At 37.5% G+C, this 18,685-nt stretch overlaps 1 protein-coding gene across 4 annotated transcripts in view; it reads right to left on the bottom strand.

Moving 5' to 3' along the window:
- Positions 1-18,685, bottom strand: part of CenG1A (Centaurin gamma 1A) — a 357,224-nt gene that overhangs the window by 137,909 nt on the left and 200,630 nt on the right. The window lies entirely within an intron of this gene.

Genomic DNA, 18,685 nt, shown 5'->3' on the forward strand with positions numbered 1-18,685 from the left:
GAGTATAGTAAACACAGAAAACATTTTAAAGCAACAGTGTTGAAGATAGATATTTTTGTTTTGCAAATTTGCCGTCATTGAACAGAAACCAAGATGGAGATTTCATTGCAACTAATTAGAAATTCCTCTTTCAGGTATGTAATAAACGATCTTCGCACAAAATAATGTACGATACACGAGCGGTATGTTTTCTTTCAATTCTCGGAAATTAAAAAAGCTCAACTACGTTTCGCTTTTTCAAACTTTTCCTCGAACATGAAAACTTCAACATACCGCTCTTGTAACGCATATTACTATAGTACTCTTTTACCTATAAAATATCTCATATATCACTCATTCAAATTCCAAAATTAAAATGTAATCAGTTATTTAAACTGTTTAAAACGATCTCAGAGAAGCAGCAACGAATGATCCTAAGTTGGCCATGGAAGAAGTTGCAGTGACGAACTTAAGAACAGTTCCAACATTTAATAATAATGTCATAAAGTAGGATATCACTATAATAAATGTAATTCTAAAAATAGGCCAGAAAATACACAAAATAGGCTTTAAAATGATATATTACACTCTGTAAATGTATTACTTTTTCCGATATGAAACGGATACTTACGAAGCAAATCTTATATCGGCAACCATAGTTACACAATAGGCCTATGATGACTACGTCATACCAAGAGATATTGGTAATGCATCTCGCGCATTCAACGAAGTTCTAATGCATCATGCAGCAAGTTACTGCTGCCAACTTTTGCCCAAATATTGTATCTTAACGAAAGCGACGAGTGGCGAACTTAGAGAACCTTATACATCACAATTTAAAATTTTCTCTCGTTATCTGGTGTATTTGAAAGTAAAATGGATGTTTTCAGTGTCAAAAGACTAATTTTCATTTCATTCGTCACAAAGACGATAAAAATAATTAAAGAGTTAAAATTTGTGTTCTCTGAACATATCCTATGTCACTAAAACCAAATTTACGCCGGTATGTGTGAACTCAAAGGAGCTGCTTTCCAGTGCCATGCAGTCAAACTCTCCTTCCATTCGCTGGGAAGGCGTCCAAAAGTGGAGTTAAAAATTCAGGGCCTACCCCCATCGATCAATAGAAGCTGGTTCACAAGTCACTGGAAGGGTGAATTTGATAGCGATTGAAATGCAGTCGGGGTTCTAAGTAGATTTATTTTTTACAAAGCCAAAAATGTGTATCGATATAAAAATTACAAACCACTTATTTGCATCATCTGCTGCCTGGGCACGAGAACAGAACATTGTTTTCTTTCAAATGCTTAACATTTCTTCGCTTTTGAAATAGTAAACATCATATACCCCGCAAAGGAGGATAGAAATGGCTAAGGAAGCTTTTAATAGAAAAAAGGGCCATCTTCTGCGGACTCTGGAATAAGAACTAAGAAAGAGATTAGTGAAGTATTTTATGTGGAGTGTGGCACTGTATGGGGCAGAAACATGGACATTATGACGAAGTGAAGTGAAGCGAATAGAAGCATTTGAGATGTTGATATGAAGAAAAATGGAACGTGTGAAGTGGATAGCAGAAGAATCTGCCTACTGAAGGAAGGAATGTTGAACGGGAGAAGAGTTCGAGGCAGAAGAATATACCAGATGACAGAAGACATTAATATATATGGTTCATATGCGGAGATAAAGATAAGGCAGAAAATAGGAAAGATGAGACAATGTTTAGTTTGCAATGAAAGACCTTTCCTTGGGCAGAACACTATGAATGAATGAATTAATTAATTAATTAATTAATACACCCTGCTTAAACAACAATGGGTATTTATTAATATAAAAGTACAAACAAAGTTACATCTCTCTTTGTTGGCCGAATCTACCTTACTCGTCATTAGATCATAGTTTGAGGGTTTAAATACAACAGAGGAAAAATGCAAAAGTAATTAATATTAAGTAAAGTTAAAACCGACGGTCCAGGTTCGAGTCCTGGTCACGACCGGAATTTCCGTTGAAAAATCCAGTGTAACATTTTTGACTGGTAAGGTTGCAGTTGGGCGTAAGAGTAATAGCACAGTCTAGTATATACAGTCACGAAGCTCAATACGTAGTAAATATGCATCCATACATAGTTGCTAACCACTAGGATCGCTAATATCACCTCATTACAGACAATGCGAAATAGTACCGGCATAGTCTATTGTTCCTAGCACCCTCACAACTCAAGCTTCGTGACTGTATATACTAAACTGTGGTATTAGCGACGTATCCGATATTCGAGCAATTTGTTCCACATAGCATCAAGGCTATGTCTCTTCAATCGAACTCAAGTAGTGCGTAACATTATAAGGATTCAAAGAGAAAAGCTACAATTGAGAACTGCGAAGGATACCAGTAACAAAAAAATGCTTCATACGCTCATTAACATGTTGAAATGGTCATGTTCTCTCATTATTAGGAAGTTGGTTTCAAGTTGCGCATTTTTTTTTTTTCCAGAGAACCCATTCGCGTTACACATTCTGACTGGAAATTTTTTTCATCAGCGCGACGAAATTTTGCTACATGAATTAAGTACTTATTTTAGCGTACCTATTCCAGCATTTAGCCGACTAGTTGGTGTATTTAGTTTTTCAAGGTAGTATGAACCGTTGTTATAACAAGTGTATCGAAGTGGAATTTATTTTTAATATAAACATTATTGCTAACAAAGTTCAAATCCGGTTATGTATGTTAAACTAATTTAAATAGGTAAAAAATCTGTAGCAGGGAATAAAACTGAAAGCCTCATGTCACAGATTTACGATAAATAAATCAAATTTTATCACCGAATTATAGGCCGTTACCCAATTAGGTATGTATAAATTTCACTCAGCTGACATGTTCCCATGGACACAAATAATATTACATTTTTAGGTTAACATGTTTCCGTGGACACGAACAGCACTAAATTCTTAGGTTGACTTTTCCCATGGACATCAACAACATATTGTATAGTTTCTAGGTTGACATGTTCCCATGAAAACGCAGCATAATATTCTTCAGTTGACATTTTTTAATGGACACGAAGAGCATTTAAATTCTTAAGCTGACATGTTCCCATGGATTCTGAACAGCATGAAATTCTTATTAGGCGTAGGTTTATTCCTACAACATAATGCAATAACTAGATTGACAAACCACTACAAACGCCATAACAATGCAGTTCATCATCTAAATACCGCCACTAGAGCTAGCAGAATGAAGTGCTCGGTAACATAAAAAGAAGTGTAGGTATATAGTATTTGCGTACCTAGAAAAGGCGTTTGACAGAGTGGATTTGAATAAACTGATGGGTATCCTACGGAAAATTGGCGTGGATTGGAAATAGAGGAGGCTTTTACATGAAACAACGACTCAAAGTCAGGATAGAAGAAGAAATATCGGAAGGAACCGAAATAGGGAAAGGAGTACGTCAAGGATGCCCTTTATCATCTACGCTGTTCAATATCTACTTGGAGAATTTAATGAAGAACTGTTTTCAGAACATGGGGGGAATGATAGTAGGAAGAAGAAGAATAAAGTGCATCAGCTTTGCTGATGATACGACGTTGTCAGCAGAAGAGATGATACTGAGAGATATGCTACCGAAGCTAAATGACAGCTGTGAGCAGTATGGAACGAAGATAAATGCCAACAAGATGAAAACCATGGCCATAGGAAGAAAAGTAGAGCAAGTGGACAGCTTCAAATACTTGTCGTGTACTATACGCAGTACCATGAGCTGCTGCCAAGAAGTCAAAAGAAGAATAGCAATAGCAAAGGAAGCTTTTAATAAAAAAAGGAGCGTCTTCTGCGGACCTCTGGAGAAAGAACTAAGGAAGAAACTAGTGAAGTGCTTTGTGTGGAGTGTAACATTGTATGGGGGCAGAAACATTGACATTACGACCAAGTGAAGAGAAGCGACTAGAAGCATTTGAAATTTGGATTTGGAGAAGGATGGAGTGTGTGAAATGGACAGACAGAAAAAGAAACGAAGCTGCGTTGGAAAGAGTGGGTGAAGAAAGAATAATACTAAAACTCATCAGGAAGAGGAAAAAAAATGGTTGGGTCACTGGCTGAGAAGAAACTGCCTTCTGAAGTATGCACTGGAAGGAATGGTAACGGGAGAAGAGTTCGGAGCAGAAGGAGATATCAGATAACAGACGACATTAAGATATATGGATCATATGCAAAGGCTAAGAGGAAGGCAGAAAATAGGAAAGACTGGAGAATACTGGGTTTGCAGTGAAAGACCTGCCCTTTGGCAGAACACTATGAACGAATGAAAGGAAACAAGGCGTTTCACTACAGCTAACATCAGAATTCCTACAAGATATCTGCACTATGAAGTAGACTATGAAAGAGCAATCTTAATTGTAATTTTTCAATATTATTTTTAACTTTCATCACTAGACTAAGACGGGGTGAGCCACATATGTACATAAATCAGTGTTGTATTACAAAGCCACCATTTATCCCTGTCACGATACAACTACTTAAAAAAGTTTGACGGCAAAGGAGAGGAGGAAAACACACAAGATAATGTGATCCTCGGAGGGTTAAGATTACCGACAAAGTACCGTCACATTTGCTACATCTGTTGCGTCCAGGCGGGGAGAAACAGCATAGTACATTAACAGTTTTATTAACATTTGCACGGTTTTTCCGCCATATGTGTCAATTGTACTCAACTATCTCCTATAAAACGCGGATACGAGTATATTATGCTTGACATCATCATCGATCGAACTCCACACATTAAGACGTAACAGGTTTATAATTATTGTAATTATATTACGATTATTATTATTATTATCATTATTGAGTTTAATTAATTTATGTAAAACGATAAAAATCTAAAAGTACAAGATTTACTTCAAGTAAAACTATTAATGAGTTCATGTCGAAACCTCCCCTCAAAATTCACACACACACACACATCTCCACAGCAGATATAATAAATAAAAAGTAAAATAAAACAGCTCAATATACTAGCAGTAAGTGTGTGAAAACTGACTTCGAAAGTTGCGTTAAGGAACAAGGACTCAGACTTGGGGAGAATAAATGAATAATAATTGAGTTGCCTTCCTCCTCTAATGACATCGCTGACACGTGACATGCGAGATAAACTTGTAGGCCTACATTCCACGGGCTTCACCAGGTAAGTGACTACACACAGAGTCCCGAAATGCGTGTACACGGGCTACATTGTGTGAATCCTGGATGAAAATGAAGGCGAATATGTCAGTGACAAAATTCAGACTGAAGAGTTTTCAATTACATAATTGGACAACACTGCACAACATACAGTACCTAATAATTTATTGTTCTCCAACTAGGAGATTAACCGTGAAAGTAATGTGCTTACTATTGCGTCATCTATTGGAGCAAAGTAGATAGATAATATTACCGTTTAAAAAACGTGCGCTCTCTTGCATGTATGGAGGGATTAAAAGACCAGGAGATTAACCGTGATCTAATTTTGTAACTAGGGTAGTATAAATATGTGTATCAGTGTTATCGTTTATGCTTTGAGAGTTAGCCAATGGAGATGCGTGTACCCACGTGTGTGACCTTATGACATCTTATGACATCAACATTCATTCACAGCATTACCCCACTGCGTCTCATTCCCATGAGACTTTCTCCTGGTTGGAGTACAGTAATGCTCACTGTATTAATAATTGTAACAGCAAAAATATAATTTTAATTTGACGAAACCCAATTTAGAGAGTGGAATTTATATAACTGTAGAGTACAGATTTAAAGCGGCAATAGAATACATTAATATAAATAAAAAACCTATTATGTGTTCTGTAATTAAATTAGGCTGGACATCTGCGTAGTTTGGCAACATCGCGTCGCCGACTCACAAAAACACACACGCACTCGGTCTAAATAACAGAATCCCGCCCCTTAGCCACTCCAGTTGGGTTGCCAGACTTCCGCAAATGACACGTGTTAATCTTTTTATTTAATATGTAAGAAAACGGACCATATTATGATAGGAGTAAAAAGTAGCACCGCACGGATAGTACTTGCGGAGTAAAACAGTGTTAACATTTAGAGTAAAATTATTTCATTCTGAGCAAAGTATTTATTTGGGATAATTGGGACTAATATGGTATTAGAATTTTTTGTTTTAGTCTATAGAAGGAAGCTGTTAAAATGTGTACTCTTGTACTACTTCCACCCTGAAAAGAATTTTTTCTAAGTAGGTTATTTTACGACGGTTTATCAACATCTTAGGTTATTTAGCGTCTGAATGTGATGAAGGTGAATGCCGGGGAAATGAGTCCGAGGTCCAGCACCGAAAGTTACCCAGCATTTGCTCATATTGGGTTGAGGGAAAACCCCGGAAAAACCTCAACCAGGTAACTTGCCCCGACCGGGAATCGAACCCGGGTCACCTGGTTTCGCGGCCAGACGCGCTGACCGTTACTCCACGGGTGTGGACCCCCCGTATAGAAAAAAAATAATAAATGAAAAATAAAAAAAATAAATAAATTTCGTAAAGAAGATATAAGAAATAACCTTCATGTTACCGAGATAATATAGATTGTAGAGGTAAATTAAACACAATTAGACATGATGTAGAAGTACAGTATTTATAGTAATATTGCATGATAGTTCACGCACGTGTCACACTGCAAACTCCAGGTCGGTGCAAGCAAGCAAACTAATCAAAACTTGTGGAGATTCTCGTCTCTCAGAGAAACAACAATTAACTCGCATCCTCTCCTCCGTCTTCTCCAAGTGGCGCTCGCACTTTTCAACAAGTTCTTTCGTGTCATATTCAACGACCTGTGAAAATACGTTCCAGCTCGGACTACCAAGAAGAACCTGGAGTCCTCCCACTGTGAAACTAAACATCACCTCGGGCGGTTCCTCTCGGACAAGCTGGTATTGTTTCTACACCGTCTTATCTCGCCTGTCACGGAGTCACTGGAGCGAGAGACGGCCAAATAATAGTGCCAGAACAAGCCACTCGCTCGCACACGACCGAGATACAGGGGACAAGAGGTCATGCCGCAGGTCCATCATCTTTCAGCAACCTTAAAACGAAAATAATATACAATATTCCTTAATTATACGCAATGATTTTAATTCTCAACAAATAAAGTAGCCTGAAATGTTGCTTGCAACATTTAACAAGTAGCTACGTTTGATGTTGCTATCACAAAATGGACGCGTCTCTGAATAATGTCTATATTATTATTATTATTATTATTATTATTATTATTATTATTATTATTATTATTATTATTATTTTTATTATTTAATAAACATATTTCTGAATTTATTGAAATTGAAGTTACAAATTATATATACCGTCAAATGGGCAAACTTGGAACAGTGTTTTAACTTGGAACATTATCATAGAGTATTTTCGTTTTGTCACAGTAGCACCAAACTGTAATAGAACCAATGTGCTGCACAACAAAGTAACAAGTGAAGATTATGTTGCCACTGTGACAAAACGAAAATACCCTATGATAATGTTCCAAGTTAAAACACTGTCCCAAGTTTGCCCATTTGACGGTACCTATTCAAAATATACAATCTGCATCCAAAAGAACAAATTATCGTGCTTGGGGCAGTTCTAGTTGCATTATATAGAAGGGAAGACTGTTGTACCTCGAATCGCTTTTCACATTTTATTTATTTTTAATTTCGGGAAATGAAATTTTTAATGAAAAAATGCTTGAAGTAATTATTGAAGATACCTTTACAACTTCCTACAGCTATTTTCCTGTTTTACAGATCTATTAAGGATGAGAAAAATAAAATGAAGGGATATGTAATGTGTTCTATGGTACAATAGGTTCATGTACTTTGGATCAGACCTTCTTGTACCTTGGAACATTGGAACACATGGAATATAGGTAGATATACAGCTGTAAACGCTCACAATCATTTTAAAAATTTATTTTCCACATTTACACGCTTCTCTGATTGAGATTTTAATTCCTGGAGGAGCAATAACTGCTTCAACAGCTTTCTTCAAGGCATCTGGATCAATTGGAGTTCTCTCAACTCCACGGTTACTTCGTGACATGATCTTAAAATAAAAGAAAAGCAAAACCCGATAGAATCATGTACCTTGGAACGTGTTCCTTGGTACAAGATGTTTTCTGTTCCAAGGTACAAGAGGGTGCACATTCAACAAATATAGCTGCCTAAACTAGAGATGAGAATAAATCATGGAAATTAGCATATGTATTTACTCACCAGATGATAGGGAACACACCGTACTTGATCGATAGTTACAAATACAATTTGGTTTCGCGGTAACGGTGCGAGGCGCATAATACAAAATGCCGCTGAGCTTGCGGTATGAGGGAAAAGTCATTATATGGAGGATTCTATACATTACGTAGACAACCACGGACTAGAGTTTTAATGACGGAGTTGCATTTATGGTGGACAAAGCTAAGGAAATGAGTTGCTTAAGTTTCTCCTGTTTTTTTCTGTCGTTATTACCCTAACACTCGCTACAATCCCCTTCCACTACCATATCCATCTTGAAAAATAGGGCATCTTCTGTATTTTAGTGACGCCGAATCGGCCTTCCGTTACGTTCATCGCGGTTTGTTCAGAGGCAGGTATATGATAGTGGTGATGATTCTACAATTACATTTTGTTAATAACATGAAAAAGATACAAAATATTTATGCTCGTTTGCAAGGTAATACAATTAGCTTAATGCAGGTAGAAGCAACTACAGTAAAAGGCATGACTGGTTTGAAGATTATTACTGATTAAGGAATATGATCATAACACGTTCGACAGAGGTTGTGTGTTAGTTTCAAGATGTATTATGCCTGAAATCATAAGAAGTCCTAGAATTTCTCGAACAATTATTTTGTAATAATCAATCTTAAAGGTAAATATGGTGAGTTGTATCGATGCGGAATGGTTCGAGGAACGCTCTTGAATTCCTAAACATTTTTACTCTTAACATTTTGCATACTTAAACAGTACACTCACTCTTCTCCGGAATGCACAAAACCTATAATATTACGACCAAGCATTCCAGAGTTACAATTACAATATAAAAACGAACAGACGCATTTATTCCAAAGAGTTACGATTCTGTGGGAGGAAACATCAATTTTATAGCGTGGTACGAAATATAAATTACGATACTTTTTTACTGAAACTGTTAAATGAAGTCCATGAAACGTTTGCTGAAAGAGACCATCAGAGATCGCAATAGATACACCGTAGAGCTACCATTACTTTGTGGATCTCCCACTAAAAAAAAGGGAAGTTCGCGAACGGAAAACATAGGCCCATTACTTCAATTAAATCCTTATTAATATTTATCATTTTAAACGTAGACTCCGAAACACTCGTATTAGATCTATGTTGTAACTGTAGATATCCGATAAGAAAAAAAAAACATTTAAAACGGTGATTTTTCAGGCTGTTTATGCGTCATTTCAATTTGTATACCATAAGTCGGAATAACTAAAAAGGATAACATATTGATGTGCGCGTGAAGGCCCTATACTGCGTTCTATTATGTATGACAGGCGTAGTAAATATTGCCGACAAAGGAGGGGAGAGGGACAATTTTATTGCTAATCAATCAATGGCAGAGGTCACATTCCAGGCTTATCTTTAAGTTGGGCGGTCTGAAGCGTTCTACCTCCACCCAACTTCAAGATAAGCTGGATCGTGATCTCTGCCATTGGTTAATTAGCAATTAATCATCTCCCCTTCTTTGCCGGCAATATTTACTTCGCCTATCAGATATTATGAAACGCAGTATAGATAGAATCTCAGTACTTACAACTACACTGCGTTGACAAAAGTCTCTCCGCAGTGAACTCCGAGTCGAGTGGAAAAGCTTAAGTTGGCAGCATTAAGATAAGGCGAGGAAGCAGCGGTGCGGGTCTTGATCTAGAGCAAGTAGTAACTGAATAGCATTCTACGTACGTAGAGCCGAGTATGGACGTTATGCTTGTAAGCGGAATTCGTTGTCAACGTAGCTGAATATAACTGAGTGTGTTAGGGCATCGCCCTCCCTACAGAGAGACTTATGCCACGCACTGCATTTTAACGTGAAACGTTTATGCTCGAGCGTATTTTTAGTTGCTTATTTAACGACGTTGTATCAACTACTCGGTTATTTAGCGTCGATGGAATTGGTGATAGCGAGATGGTATTTGGTGACGAGGCCCAGGATTCGCCATAGATTACCTAACATTCGCCTTACAGTTGGGGAAAACCTCGGAAAAACCCAATCAGGTAATCAGCCCAGGCGGAAATCGAATCCTCGCCCAAGCGAAACTCTGGATCGGCAGGCAAGCGCCTTAGCCGACTAAGCCGAGTGTCAAATTAATAAAATGTTACGGAAATATCAAAGCCTGATGTCACTTGCTTAGCAACGATCAGCGTGTAACATTTATGTTCAAAGTGTAAACTGAAATAAATTAAAGATTAACGAAAATTTTAAAACCTGATATAAGTTGCTTCGCATCGTCAATGGGTTACGTCACTTGCTCAGCAACGGATCAGACTCTCTCATTGATATGGTGGTTGCTAGAAGGATAGTCCTACTTTCCTGAATGAATTATACGTATTTCTTATTTTTCTTGTCGTAGATCCATACTAACAGCTCTCCAATTGAAGATCTGAATTCAAAAACATCCCAAGTTCAATATTTACCGAATTTGATTTTTACCTGATGTGTTTTGAACAAGATACGATCCTTAAAAGAAAAATATCCCAAGTCCGATTCTAAGCCTGTGTTTTTTAATCATACAAATATTTATTTAAATTCTCTTATATGGCAAGCGTACATAATTTTTATGCTCTCCTGAAAACTTTATTCCAATGGACTTTGAATATCTGTCAATTCAGATTTTTAATTCAGATTAACACAATAATTCCATTGTAAATACTTGTACAGGTGTATGCTATACATTCAATAAAGAAATAAAGAAAAAATAAATCATTAATATAACACACAATTGTATTAAATTTATTCACAACCCTTTTAAATAAGAATCATTACATTAGAAATCTAAATAGGCCTACTGTATTGCTACACGTAATAATCAATAAAATATACGAATGTTTCATGCAATTACAGGCATCCTATGAATATCCTGACACTTCTTATGTTTTCAATATCATCTACACAGCATCAGTAAGTTACATTTTACGTTGCAATTTTATTCAGTTTCCGCCAATGACAAAAGCAATTGTATGAAAAATCTATTCTTGGTAACAAATAATAGTATCCCCGTCAAAAAAAAAAGAAGAAGGGCTGTTAGAATTATTAGAATTATCTTCTGATTCGACCTTAAAAATAGTGTTTCGTATAATGTTCATGTTGTAATCTTAGTTGCATGTCCCTCCCGTGTGCCCCGATGTTTATCCGAACTGTCATACAACACTTAATGTCATTTTCATCAGCATGCTTGTGAAAGAGTATACCCTCTACTTTGGTCTTCTGGTTGACTTGCAGCTTAAGAGTATCTACAATTGATAAAACAGACTTCGCAAAACAGCATCAACCATCCCAATAATAACCTTCTAGAAATCTAAAAAACTGGTTTCGTTTTTCACAACAAAGACATGATATAACGTAAAATGACTTTGCATTTATGTATTTTCAGATTATATTCAAAAGCTGTAACTGAAATTTAATATCGCTACCAATTTACTTAGGCTATTTAATTCACTACAATATGCAAATGTATAATGACTAAAACATGAATACCAGCCTAAATTATACCAACATTTTGGGAGTCCGCCAAAATGAAATATGAGCTGCAAGGCGTACGTGACACTCAAAAGTTAGGAACCACTGGAATAGGACTACGTATGGGTTTAAAGTAAAGTTGGTGACCTCCCTTTATGACAACAAATGGCACACATTGACAAACGAACATACATAATACGTCATACCCTAGGTTGAAATTCAACTCCTCATTGCATCCGTACTGTGCGTATTAACTTTTGCATTAGAGAGAAATAAGTGTAAGTCGTAATTGTGGACAGAGAAAAGGGTCTTGATAGATTGGATTCAAATAAACCTATGGGATCCTGAAGAAAATTGGTGTGGATTTGAAAGAGAAGAGGTTAATCGGTAATTTTATATGAAACGGCGAGTCAAAGTCAGGAGAGGAGAAGAAATCAGTGAGAAGTAGAACAGGGAGAGGAGTACGACAAGAATGACCTTTATCACCTACCTGTTCAATATTTATTTGGAGGATTTAGCGAAGAACTGTTTTCAGAACATGGGAGGAGTGATAGTAGGCGGCAGAAGAATAAAGTAGAAAAGATTTCCTGATGATATGACGTTGTTAACAGAAGAGAAGATAATGCTAAGAGATATGCTACCGGAGCTAAATGACAGTTGTGAGCAGTATTGGATGAAGATAAATCCAAACAAGATGAAGACAATGGTTATAGGAACAAAACTAAAATTTGAAATGAGGCAGTGGAATAGGTAAACAGCTTCAAATACTTGGGTACTAGGGATGTACTATAATCAGTAACATAAGCGGTTGCCAGGAAGTCAAAAGGAGGATAGCAATGGCAAAGGTAGCTTTTAATAGAAAAAGGAGCATCTTTTGTGGACCTCTGGAAAAAGAACTAAGGAAGAGACTAGTCAAGTGCTTTGTGTGGAGTGTGGCATTGTCTGAAGCAGGAAAATGGACATTACGGCAAAGTGAAGAGAAACTACTAGAAGCATTTGAAATGTGGATATGGAGAAGAATGAAGCGTGTGAAAGAACAGATTGAATAAGAAATGAAGCTGTGCTATAAAGAGTGGGTGAAGAAAGAAAAATGCTGAAACTGATCAAGAAGAGAAAGGCTGGATCACTGGCTAAGAAAAAGTGTTTACTGAATGATGCACTGAAAGGAATGGTGAAAGGGAAAAAAGTTCGGGGCAGAAGAAGATATAAGATGGCAGACAAAATTAAGTTATATGGATCGTACTCAGAGATTAAAAGAAAGGCGGAAAAGAAGGAAGATTGGAGGATGCTAGGTTTGCAGTGAAAGACCTACTCTTGTACAGAAAACTATGAATTAATTAAAAATTGTTGGGTATAAGTCGGCTATGTTTTAATTACTGTGCGCACTAAATGAAAGACCTGACTTCTATAGTTTGTTATAACCTGAAAACTTAAAAAGATCACGTCTAAACCCTATCGAGTAAGACAGGTTGAATTATATTATGCCTGCAGTCGATGCAGAGGCACACGGCAGAACACGAACTCAATTATCCGTCGAGCAAAGCGGAATACGCGCGGTCTGCGAAGAAATAAACAACGCGAGCTGCCGCATGGAACGCTTAGCAACGCGGGTGGATTATAGAGGTCAGGATCAATGCCAGCCAAGGCTGGGTAACACGCCAATTATCAGGATCGAGGCAGCGGCGGAGCAGCAAGCTTCCCTACTTTAATCCGAAAAGTATTGGTTCTATTCCAGTCCGCGGCACTTTCCAATTTAATGGTGGCTTATCACGAGATTGTCTAATCCTAGAAGGTAAATTTAGCAGCGGTCTACCGCCTCGAAAAATTTTACTGCTCAGAGGTGCACGTAGTTTGAAATCGTATCAATAATAATAATAATAATAATAATAATAATAATAATAATAATAATAATAATAGCCTAATAATAATAATAACAATAATAATAATAATAATAATAGCCTAATAATAATAATAATAATAATAATAATAATAATAATAATAACGTTGGTATATGAATACATATTACAGAAAACAGCTTCCCTGTCACTTCGGCATGTTCTGGATGGCAGAGCGTATAATGTCATTTTATGTTACTCAGTAGTATTCCTGACAGTACTTTACAACATAGTAAATAATTCATGCTTTCACCGAACGCACAACAAAAATAGTCTTCCTCCCACACTATACGGAATGATCATTTTCTTACAGAAGCTTTTGACTGTGTCATTGTCCTGTAATGTTCGTACTTTTTACTAAGTACTTGAACTGCCTTCCGCAGTCATCCGTCGAGCTTCGAACGAGGAACAGCACGCTCTACATTCGAAGGTTGTGATTACAGAACGTAATCGCGAGTCAGGGAATGAGCATACCTGCTGTATCTGATCGGTTCGATGCCTTTATAACACAGTTGAAAGGAAGTGTTGTTGTATGAAAGAAGAGTTGCTTTTGGAAGGAAGTGCTGGCTGTGATAGGAAGTGAATTTAAAGTGAAACGTCATTTATAAGAACGGTCACAAATCGTGGCGTGGAATGCAGTGTTAAGGGCAATTTCAAATATCTATTAATTTAGGGACTTGAAATATTTTGCGCAGTTGCAATCCGTCGTTTTGTGGGAAATAAAGTATGGAATTTTGCGGATTATCAGTACCTATTTGCGTAAAAGCAAGCAGACTATAATAATAATAATAATAATAATAATAATAATAATAATAATAGCATAATAATAATAATAATAAATCCTAATAATAATAATAATAATAATAATAATAATAATAATAATAATAATCTGACAATAATAATAATAATAATAATAATAATAATAATAATAATAATGGCCTAATAATAATAACAATAATAATAATAATAAAGCATAAATGACAAGATATACACCTCTGTGGAATAACGGTCAGACGTCTGACCGTGAAACGAGCGGGCCAGCGTTCAAATCCTGGTTGGGACAAGTTACCTGGTTGAGGTTTGTCCGGGGTTTTCCCTCAACCCATTAAGAGCAAATGCTGGGTAACTTTCGGCGCAGGATAAGTGGACTCATTTCGCTGGCATTATCACCTTCATATCATTCAGACGCTATATAATCAGAGCAGCTGAAAAAGAGTCGTAAAATAACCAATTAAAAAAATTGATAAAAATTACAAGATGATAGTGATTATGAAGATGCGACCACAAGGTGATCTCCTCAATGTTGTATAAATTCATCAGTGTTCGTCTTCTCTCTGGAATTATTAGGCAGTTTGTTATGTTCCGACAACAGCGGAATTCTACAAAAAAAAATTGGTATATCCAGGTATTGCTACTATTATGAACTAAGAATTCCGTTCCATACATTAAAAGCAAATACGAGACACGGTAACATGCCACTGCTTGAGACAATGGAATGGAATTTATGGGAGGGAGGGCACTGTGTCCCAAAAATTTGACCTGTTACGGTCTATTGCGCTAACCCTCAAGCTAGGCGCATTCCCAAACCCACATCGGCTGATTACACTAAGGTTCGCTGCGTACCTAAGTTTCGAGCAGGTAACCCCTCCCCCTCGTCCCTAGGTCAGCCCCCTCCGTGTGTCGCCAGCCGGCGATCGGGGAATGCTGTGGAATAATGACGAAAGTGGAGAAATGGTGACGGAATGATTTAGATGCCTAATATGGCAACCCCAAGAAAAATCCCAACTGAGACCATGTCCGCCACAAGTGTTACTATGGACCTGACCGGGACTCGCACCCGGGCCGCCTGCGCGTGACAGATCTGAGGTCTGACCACATAGCCACAACAGGGATGATCAGGAATTAAACACGGATCTGCTGGATTGGTAGACACTGCCGCTAACATTAAAACATTAGGATGATAAAGTTCTACTTCCCTGAAAATTCTAAAAATGCGTAACTAAGTAATGCATAGTTGCAGTTTTATTTAACGAAGCGCTAAAGTGCAAGGGTTGATTGAGTGACTTATTGATTCCACGAGGGCAGAATCCCGAATGGATCCTTGCACTTAGGCCTTCTAGATAAAAAAAATAAATTATGGTTTATTTAAAGACGCTCGCAACTGCAGAGGTTATATCAGCGTCGCTGGTGTGCCGGAATTTTGTCCCGCAGGACACTAAATCTACTGAGGACATCAGCCTGTCGCATTTAAACACACTTAAATGCCATAGACCTCGGAAGGGATCGAACTCGCAACCTCGAGCATAGAAGGCCAGCGCTATACCAACTACGCTACCGAGGGCGACCTTAGGCCTTTTAGGCCCATTGTATGCTCTATATGCGATGATTATCTCGATGGTGTTCGAGTAAGGGAGATAAGTCATCAAATGAGTTTTGAGTTAAATGAAAATTAAATATCTGACCCCTATTGCAAATACTTTTCTACACAAATAAAACTCAACGAATGCTAGTATTCTTTTGTTTTTTGCACACCCACTTGTATAATTTAACTTGTGTATGTCTCTGGAAAGCAAAACTCTATTTCCACAAAAAATGACTTAAGCCCCTTTACCCAACACCATCTATCTAAGTCCGACGGATGGAATTCGTGAATCCGACGCTGACAGGCGGGCCAACCTTCCTGAGTTCTGCAAGTAAGGTCCCATCGGCTACTCACGAGCCCGAACACACAGCCCGAAACCCTAAGGGCCGTATTCATAGACTTTTTAGCGCGTGCTTCCGGTGGATGATCAGCGTTTTTGTATTCATAAACCAGTGTTAGCGATATGATATGATTTGAATTCTGTACAAGTAACCAGTGGATAGCCGGGGCTAGCTTAGTACGCTCGCAGCGCGTGCTGCGAAATGTCTATGAATAGCACCCTTAGAACTTATATCAGCATCAGAAACCCGTACTACTCCCAAACATCACCCCAGGCTCGTTTTACTATTACAGATGATAGATGAAATGAGGAAGTGCTCAGTGTTGGTGGAATGAAAGTAGGAAACTGGAGAACCCCGATAAAAACTCTCTGCAACACCTGCTTTATCCACTATAAATTCCACCCAGACCAAGAGCAATGGTTACTCACCGCTGACCCATAAATGCACAGCTCAAGTCATTACTTTTTCCGAATGTGTGTAATATCTATGTGATACAACACTGTGCACAAAATACATAAGGAAAGACTTTCCTTTTGTAGGCAGATAATTGTCAATAATTTTTTTGAAAAGTTTTCTTTAAATTGTTAAATTATCCGAGGACGGTAGGATGATATGCAGAGCAGCAATGCAATCAAGCTGGCAGGGTAATAAAAATCTTTTTCTACAACAGCGATGACCACCGCAAATCTCTTGCAACTTGAAAGTATGCAATTACGGATCCATCAGACGTGATCAGCTGGCTGAACTACAACTAGGCTATTTAGAAATGAATGTCATGATCTCATGAACGTTAATATGGTAAAGTTCAAAGTTACTTCTAGCCAGATTAACTTAGTGTGACCTGCAAGTTGATGAACAATTAACCAGAGGTCGTATCATCTCCTCCAACTTTATAGAACGACAAGGCAATCAACAGACTTCTGACGGTCGGATTTTCTCTTTTAAACGGGTTATGATTGATGACAGCAATCATGATTATGGTGGTGGTGTTTACGATCACGATCATAATGGTGGTTACGATCACGACTATGGTGATTGTGCTTATGATAACGATTATGGTAGTGGCAGTTATGATTGTGATTATGGTGATGGTAGTTATGATCACGATTATGCTGGTGGTAGTAGTTATGATCGCGATTATGATGGTGGTACTTATGATCACGATTATGGTGGTGGTAATTATGATCACGATTATGGTGGTGATAGTTATGATCATGATTATGGCGGTGGTGGTAGATATGATCAAGATTATGGTGGTGGTAGTTATGATCACGATTATGGTGGTGGTAGTTAAAATCACGATTATGGTGGTAATAGTTATGATCACGATTATGGTGGTGGTGGTAGATATGATCACGATTATGGTGGTGGTAGTTATGATCACGATTATAGTGGTGGTGGTAGATATGACCACGATTATGGTGGTGGTAGTTGTGATCATGATTATGGTGGTGGTGGTGGTAGATATGATCACGATTATGGTGGTGGTAGTTATGACACGATTATGGTGGTGGTAATTATGATCACGATTATGGTGGTGGTAGTTATGATCACGATTATGGTGGTGGTAGTTATGATCACGATTATGGTGGTGGTAATTATGATCACGATTATGGTGGTGGTAGTTATGATCACGAATATGGTGGTGGTAGTTATGATCACAATTACGGTGATGGTGGTAGCTATGATCACAATTATGATAGTGGCAGTTATGATTACGATTATGTATGTGGAGGTTTTGATCACGATAATGGTGGTGGTAGTTGTGGTAGTTTTGATCACGATTATGATGGTGGTAGTTACTCGTATGATCACGATAATGATGGTGGAAGTTATGATCACAATTATGATGATGGTAGTTATGATTACGATTATGTCTGTGGAGGTTTTGATCACGATAATGACGGTGGTAGTTATAATCACGATCATGATAGTGGTAGTTATGATCACGATCATGATAGTGGTAGTTATGATCACGATTATAATGGTGGTAGTTATGATCACGATTATGATGGTGGTAATTATGATTACGATTATGATGGTGGTAATTATGATCACGATTACAATGGTGGCGGTTATGATCACGATTTTGTGTTGGTGATGTATATGATCACGATTTGGTGATTCTGTTTACGATCTATACAGCATTATGATTGTGGCGTTTATCTTCACTATTACGACGGTGGTATTTATAATATCTATGATTATGATTATGATTATGGTATTGATAACGACTTAAGTGGTAGTGATGGTAGTTGTGGTGATTATGATGAATATAAAGATTTCAAATGGCAGTAGGGAAAGCTTTAGTACTCAGGCAACATTTATAGTCTCTTATTTAACGACGTTATATCAACTGCCATGTTATTTGACGTAACACCCT

Source organism: Periplaneta americana, chromosome 2 (assembly GCF_040183065.1).
Source record: "Periplaneta americana isolate PAMFEO1 chromosome 2, P.americana_PAMFEO1_priV1, whole genome shotgun sequence".
Lineage (NCBI taxonomy): Eukaryota > Metazoa > Arthropoda > Insecta > Blattodea > Blattidae > Periplaneta > Periplaneta americana.